Here is an 8,405-nt window from a genome sequence, read left to right as displayed (position 1 = left end):
TACGGTCTTTTTTTTTTTTTTAGTTTTATGCATTTCAAACGGGCCAGATTCGGCCCGCGGGCCGTAGTTTGCCCATGCCTGTATCTCTTTCTCCTTCTTCCTTCCTCTCTGAAATACCTATTTTTCAAGGTAAGACTACATGTCAGACTAAAAACAAGTTTCAATAAGTTTAAGAAGATTGGAGTCATATCAAGCATCCTGTAGATCACAATGGTATTGAGAGGGTTAATTGACATCCAGGCAGATAGGGCAGGGGTCCAGTGGAAAACAAAGGCAGGTGAAACATAGACAGGGACGGACATGGCAGTTTGAGCAGCCTAATCACAGGAACTAACCAAGCAGAAATAACAACATGTTTCTGAATTCAAAGTGGGAGGCATGGGAAAACAAGGGAGAGCCTAGCGGTGATGGCGAACCTTTTGAGCTCGGCATGTCAGCATTTTGAAAAACCCTAACTTAACTCTGGTGCCGTGTCACATATAGAAATTTTTTGATATTTGCAACCATAGTAAAACAAAGACTTATAATTTTGACATTTATTTTATATATTTAAATGCCATTTAAAAAAGAAAAATCAAACAAAAAAATGAGTTTGCGTGTCACCTCTGACATGCGTGTCATAGGCTCGCCATCACTGGCCTATAGTCACAAGGTGTATGAATGCATAGAAACAGAAAGTTCAGCATAGGAACAGAGAAGGAACACATAAAAACAAGGAACATTCAGGTCTGTAGTTTGGCAAAAACAATTGAAGGAATCAATCAGGTCACGATACAGGTAGATACAGAGCAGGCTTGTAGCAAATATATACTTCTGGACTACAAGGCTTTAACAGACAACCCATTATTGGGTCACCCTCCCCTTGTGGGGAGTCTGAATCTGCGTGTAATAAATGTTCCACACTTTTGCTTAAATCTTCTGGTGTGCAGAGCTCATTCTTCAGTGTAGCAAGACACGATCCCAGGAAAAACACCTCGGTTCACCGTTCCAGTCATCAGTATTAAACTCAATTATAAGAATAAGACTGAATAACACAGAAACTCACAAAGACTAAATTAACCTGCTACTTAACATAGATGGGTTAACAATAGCATCAGAGAAAAAATCAAAATATATCTTAAGCCCTGGCCCTTGTCAGACTGCGTGGCAATTTCCAGTGAAAGGCAAGTACCTAAGTTGCAGGTTGCTCCCCACCCCCGGTAGGGCATGTGTAGGAGGTAACCAGTTAATGTGTCTCTTCACATTGATGTTTCTCCCCCAACCGTTTAGTCCCCAGCCCAGGTTGGTGGATACATGAGGGAGGCAACCAATCGATGTGTCGCTCTCACATCGATGTTTCTCTCTCCGTCTCTCCCCATCCCTCTCACTCTCTCCAAAAAAACACGGAAAAAATATCCTCAGGTGAAAATTAGCAAGAACAACAACAAAGATATCTTGAGAAAATGCAAATGCAAACACAATAACCCCAAATCTATGGGACACAGCAAAAGGAGTTCTAAGAGGGAAAGCCATATCAATACAATCCTATCTCAAGAAATAGGAAAAATCTCAAATACATAATCTAACTTTACACCTAAAGGTACTAAGAAAGGGACAATAAACAAAGCCCAAAGGGAGAAGGAAGGAAACAAAGAAGCTCAGAGCAGAAATAAATAAAAAAGTCTAACACAATACAAAAGTTCAAAGAAAACAAGAGCTGGTTCTTTGGAAAGATAAACAAAATTGATAAACCTTTAATCAAATTCATTAAGAAAAAAAAGAGAGGACCCAAATAAATAAAATCAGAATAAAAGAGAAGTGACAAAAGACACCACAGAACTTGTAAGAATTTATAATAATTATAAGGATTATAAGAAAATACTATGAACAATTACATGCTAAAAATTACACAATCTGGAAAAAATGGATACATTCCTAAACATATAATCTTCTAAGACCAACTCAAGAAGAAACAGAAAATTTGAACAGACCAGTAACTACTATTGAAATCAAATCAGTAATAAAAAAAACCTCACAACCAAAAAAGTTCAGGACCTGATAGCTTCATGGGTGAACTTTACCAAAGAGGTAAAAAAGAATTAACACCTAGCTCTGGCTGGTGTGGCCCATTTGGTTGGAGTGTCCTTCCATGCATTTGTAGATGACGAGTTCGATTCCTTGTCAGGGCACATACCTAGGTTGCAGGTTCCAACCCCCATCAGGTGTGGGAGGCAACCTATCAATGTATCTCTCTCACACTGATCTTTCTCTCTCTCTTCTCTCTATCTCTCTCCCCCTCTCTCTCTCTGTCCCTTCCTCCCTCTCTCCCTTATTCTCTCCCTCTCCCTTCCTCCATCTCTAAAAGCAATCCTATCTAATAACAGACAAACATGGTAATTGTCCATACCTTCGCTATGCCTCCCATTGGCTAATCAGCGCGGTATGCAAATTAACCAACAAAGATGACAGCTAATTTGCATAATGCAGGCAGGGCGGGCCAGTGCGAGCCGCTATCTGGGCCCCCATGTGCTGCCTAAGCCCCGCCCAAGCCGGGACCTTATGTGCGGCCCTGGGCAGTGGGGCTTGGCAGTGCGAATGGGCCGCCTAAGCCCCACTCCCAGCCAGGACCCTCATGTGCGGCCCTGGGCGGGTGGGATCCCCGTCTGCTGCCCTGGGCAGTGGGGCTTGGTGGTGCGATTGGCCCGAGGAAGCCCTATTCTTGCAGGAATCCTCCTGCAACAGGCTTCTAGTCTACACTAATAAAAGTGAAACATGCAAATTGATGTCACTCCACTATGCCCACCAACCAATCAGAGTGACTATGCAAATTAACCCAACAAACATGGTGGTTAATTTGCATATGCAGATGCGGAGCAAAGACTGAAGGCTCCAGCTGGAGTGAAGACTGAAGACTAAAGAGGCTTGGCTTCTCCGCTGCGGCTGGACCAAAGGCCTGGGTCCTGGGTGCCAGAGGGAAACTGGTGCCAGTAGCCAGGGGAAAGAAGGCCTACTGTGCGAATCTTCGTGCAATGGGCTTCTAGTTAAAAAATAAAAAAGAAATAACATGCATTATCCTCAAATTATTAAAAAAAAAAAAATCAAGAAATGGGAAGGCTCCCAAACTCATTTTATGCCAAGCACAGGCATAACAAAAAAAGAAAATTAAAACTTCTCCAAAAAAACACAAAACAAAACAAAAAAACCTCTCAAAAAAATATTAGCCAATTGAATTCAGCAATACTTGGTCATACAGCATTAGCAAGAGGGATTTATTCCTGGGATACAAGGTTGGTATAACACCTACAAATTAATTAATATGATATACCACATAAATAAAGTGAAAGACAAAAATCATATGGTCATATCAACAGATGCAGAAGAAGCATTCAACAAAAGCCAGCATCATTAATAACTTTCAGAAAAGTGGGAACAGAGGGAACATAGCTGAACATAGCAAAGGCTTTATGTGGCAAACCCACAGTTAACATCATTCTCAACAGGGAAAAACTAAAAGCATTTCCCTTAAGGTCAGGAACAAGAGAAGGATGTCCACTTCCAACAATCTTATCCAACACATTATTGGAAGTCCTAGCTACAGTAATCAGAGAAGTACAATAAATAAAAGGCATCCAAATTAGAAAGGCAGAAGTAAAACTTCATTATTTGCAGATGACGTGAAACGATACATAGAGAACCCTTAACATGTCACTAAAGAACTATTAGAACTAATAAATGAATTCAGTAAAGTAGCAAAATGCAAAGTTAATATTCACAAACTATGAGAAAGTAAAATTAAGAAAATAGGCTTACTTACAGTTGCAACAATAACAAAAATGAAATACCTAGGAATAAATTTAACCAAGAAGATAAAACACCTGTAAGACATTGAAGAAAGAAACTGAAGAAGATACAAATAAATGGAAGCATATACTGAACTCATGGATAGAAGGATTAACATCATTAAAATGTCCATAATACCCCAAACAGTTGATAGGTGCAATGTCATATCTATCAAATTACCAATGACATTTTTCACAGAACTAGAACAAATAATGCTAAAATACAGCAACACTGAAAAAGAACAAATTTCTGTTACCTGAAAACAAACTATACTACAAAGCTATAGTAATAAAAATGGCATGGTAAAAACTTAAATGTAAGACCCAAAATCATAAAACTCCTAGAAGACATAGATAGTAAACTCTTTGGCATTGCTCTTAGTAATACCTTTTTGGATACGTGTCAGTGAGAAAGAAAAACAAAAAAAATATAAGGAAACAGAACTAAATCCAATTTAAGTTTTTGCACACAGCAAAGGAAACTAGCAAGAAAATGAAAAGACAATCTACTGATTGGAAGAAAATTGTTGCCAATGATACATCCCATAAGGGTTAATATCCAAAATTTATAAAGAATCCTTTGAACTTAACACCAAAAATAGAAACAATCTAATTAGAGAACCTGAATATACATTTATCCACAGAGGAAATACAGATAACTAATAGAAATATGAAAAGATGTCTAATGTCACTAATTATCAGAAAAATGAAAATTAAAAACCACAATCAGATCTCTGGTGCCCCCTGGTGGTCAGTATGTTCCCACAGCCAACCTGCCCTGGCCCCTCCCCCCCACCTGGCTGGCCTGCTGATTGGTGGGCTGACCGGACAACCTCCCAGGGTCCCTCCCCTGGGCCAGCAGGCCCCCACCCATGCACGAATTTGAGCATTGGGCCTCTAGCCAATACATAAAAAGACAGCAAGTGTTGGTCAGAATGTGAAGAAAATTAAACACCTGGGCACTATTGATGGGAAAGCAAATTGGTGCTGCTACTATGGAATATAGTATGGAAGTTCCTCAAAAAATTAAAACTAGAACTACCTTAAAACACAACAATTCTACTTCTGGATATATTTATCTGAAGAAATCCAAAACACTAATATGAAAAGATACAAGAGGATAAATGATCCTGAAAGGAAACCTGGCTTGGGGTGGTGAACACACAATACAATATACAGATTATGTATTATAGAACTGTACCCCTGAAACCTATATAATTTGATTAACCCAAATAAGTTCAATGAAAAAAGAATAAAGAAAAGATATATGCATCCCTATGTTCACTGCAGCATTATTTATAATAGCCAAAATACGGAAGCAACCTAAGTGCCCATCAATAGACAACCGGATAAAATACACAGTACATATATACAACAGAATAGTACTCGGTCATAAAAAGGAATGAAACCTTACCATCTGCAACAACATGGCTTCACCTACAAGGTAGTGTGCTAAGGTAAATCAGATAGAGAAAGACAAATGCCATGATTTCACTTATATGTGGGCTCAAAACAACAAAATAAACAAACAGAAACAGACTCATAGATACAGAGAACCAACTTATAGTGTCCAGATGGGAGGTAAGTTGGTGGGATGGGTTTTATTAAAAAGGAGAAGAGATTAACAAGTAAAAAATAGGAGATTAAAAATGGTGGCAGAGTAAACAGAGCTGCACTGACACTCTCCCAGGACCAAACTAGAAATACAACTAAAATATAGAAAAACCACCTGGAAAAATCAACAGAAGACTAGCTGGAAAGAACCCCGATAACCAAGGAAGGAAAAAAACCTCCATAGAGACCAGAAGGAAGTTTGGAGATGCGAAAGGGGTGGTCAGGCTCCCACAGAAAGCAGCTGAAGATCGGGAGGGATATCTCAGCTGTGGAGAGTTCCTATTGAGAACTCTGGGGTCTAAACCCCGAGCTGGTCTCCCCAGCCCAGAGCATGAGAAATGAGAAAGGTGTCCACATAACACCTGGTTGTGAAAAGCAACAGGGTTGCTGTCTGCCAGCTAGAGGCACCTAAAATGCAGGCACTCTCTTAAAGAGCCAACAAACAAAATTTCCTGTGCAGCCACTCACCTTGGTCTCTGGCAGAGGGAGGGCAGAGTGCAATGGAGTTGTGTGAGGAGAGCCCAGGGTTGGGATTCTAGAGTTGGAGTTTGGAGGGGAGCCACCCAGTTTCCTGTGCTGAATCTTTCCCTCACACTGTGGAGGACACCTTTCTCCAATGGACTTTTGCTATCCAGGTGGTTTTGCCTGGAGGAAAGGCAATTGCCACACCCTGTTGAAAGACCTCTTACTACACCCTGTGGTCAATGGCCTGAGGCCAATCAAAGCTGATAACAATTAGAGTGCAGAAAGAGGCAGATCTCTAGAGGCTTTGAGTCTTTGCCTGATCTCCTTCTGGGCCCAGAGTTAGGAAAAGGAGACCCTGATGTACATCTTGGTCCTTTCCAAAGGCATCCAACCTCAGCAGAGGGAGCCACAAGCTGTGGGTTAATGATAGCCTCAAACAGGGTACTCAGGGCCAGTCAGAAACTGTCTGAAATTGTCCTGCACTAAAGTCTGGAAGTCGTAGCAGATCTACTAAATACATAGACACAAACAGGCAGCCAAAATGGGGAGACAAAAATACAACTTTCAAATGAAAGAATAAGAGAATTCTCCAGAAGAGCTAAATGAAATGGAGATAAGAAATTTATCTGACTCTTTTCCAGCTGGAACCATGGAGGGTTCGGAAGAGAAGAGGAAGAAGAAGGTTCCTGCTGTGCCAGAAACCCTCAAGAAAAAGTGAAGGAATTTTGCAGAGCTAAAGATCAAGTGCCTGAGAAAGAAGTTTGCCCAAAAAATGCTTTGAAAGACAAGAAGGAAGCTCATCTATGAAAAGGCTAAGCACTATCACAAAGAATACAGGCAGATGTACAGAACTTAGATTCCAATGGCTAAGATGGCAAGAAAAGCTGGCACTTCTATGTACCTGCCAAACCCAAATTGGCATTTGTCATCAGGATCAGAGGTATCAATGGTGTGAGCCCAAAGGTCCGGAAAGTGCTGCAGCTTCTTTGCCTTTGCCAGATCTTCAACAGCAACTTTGTTAAGGTCAACAAGGCTTTGATTAACATGCTGAGGATTCTGGAGCCATATATTGCATGGGAATACGCACACCTTAAGTCAGTAAGTGAATTGATTTACAAGCATGGTTATGGCAAAATCAACAAAAAATGAATTGCTCTAACAGATTGATTGCTCAATCTCCTGGTAAATATGGCATCATCTGCAAGGAAGATCTGATTCATGAGATGTATACTGTTGGAAAGCGCTTCAAAGAAGTAAACAACTTTCTATGGTCCTTCAAGTTATCTTCTCCACAAGGTGGAATGAAGAAAAGACCACCCATTTTGTAGAAGGTGGCGATGCTGGTAACAGGGAAGACAAGATCAATAGGCTTATTAGAAAAATGAATTAAGGTATCTACCATGGTAATTTTTGTAATCTGGTCAGTTAATAAACTGAGTCCTTTAAAATTGAAAAAAAAAGACATTTATCTGTTATAGAGTTTAGAATAATAATGGCAAACATGCTCAACAACATGAGAAAAGATACAGTAATGATGAAAAAAGGACCAGTCGGAAACACAGAATGATGTAGCACTAATAAAAAAGACATTGGGAGGAATACGTAGCAGATTAGAGGAAGCCGAGGATCAGATCAGTGTATTAGAAGATAGGGTAGAAAAAAATTACACAGAGAACAACAACAACAAAAGAATTAAAAAACAGGGACAGCTTAAGGGAGCTGTAGGAAAACATGAAATGTAACAATATTTGCATAATTGGAGTGTCAGAAGGAAAAGAAAGCGAGGAAAGGACAGAGTTGTGTTTGAAGAAATAATGGCAGAAAACTTCCCTAACCTGTTAAAGGAAAAAGTCATATAAGTTAAGGAGGCACAGAGTTCCAAGCAAGAAGAACCCAAACAGGCCCATGCCCAGACACATCATAATTAAAAGGCCAAAAATTAAAGACAAAGACAGAATCTTAAAGGCAGCAAGAGAAAAACAAACTGTTACAGACAAAGGAGCTCCCATCAGGCTGACAACTGATTTCTCATCAGAAACTCCACAGGCCAGAAGGGAATGGCATGAAGTACTCAAGGTAATGGAAAGCAAGCATCTGAAACCAAGATTACTATATCCAGCAAGGCTATTATTCAAAATAGATGGTGAAATAATGAGCTTCCCAGACAAAAGAAAGCTAAAAGAGTTTATTACCACCAAACCAGCATGGCTAGAAAGGCTAAAGGGACTGCTGTAATCAGAAGAAGAAAAAGTGAGAGAAACCTAGGCATACAGAATTAAAATAGCAATAACTAAGTATCCTATCTAATAAAAGAGAAACATGGTAATTAGCGTACATCTGCTACACTTCCCATTGGCTAATCAGCGAGATATGCAAATTAACTGCCAGCCAAGATGGCGGCCGGCAGGCAGGCAGCTTGAAGCTAACATGAGGCTTGCTTCCTTCAGTGACGGAGGAAACCAACGTTCCCCGGATGCCACTGCAGTCCTCTGAGCTTCAACTCTAAGC

At 40.2% G+C, this 8,405-nt stretch overlaps 1 protein-coding gene and 1 pseudogene across 1 annotated transcript in view; one reads left to right on the top strand and one right to left on the bottom strand.

The window, feature by feature from the left end:
- HMG20A (high mobility group 20A) overlaps nucleotides 1-8,405 on the bottom strand; it is a 176,199-nt gene that overhangs the window by 153,598 nt on the left and 14,196 nt on the right. The gene's annotated exons all lie outside the window — the stretch shown is intronic.
- On the top strand, nucleotides 6,547-7,287 carry LOC102752133 (annotated as a pseudogene).

This window comes from Myotis davidii, unplaced genomic scaffold, assembly GCF_000327345.1.
Source record: "Myotis davidii unplaced genomic scaffold, ASM32734v1 scaffold1052, whole genome shotgun sequence".
Lineage (NCBI taxonomy): Eukaryota > Metazoa > Chordata > Mammalia > Chiroptera > Vespertilionidae > Myotis > Myotis davidii.
This window is presented reverse-complemented; position numbering and strand designations above follow the sequence as displayed.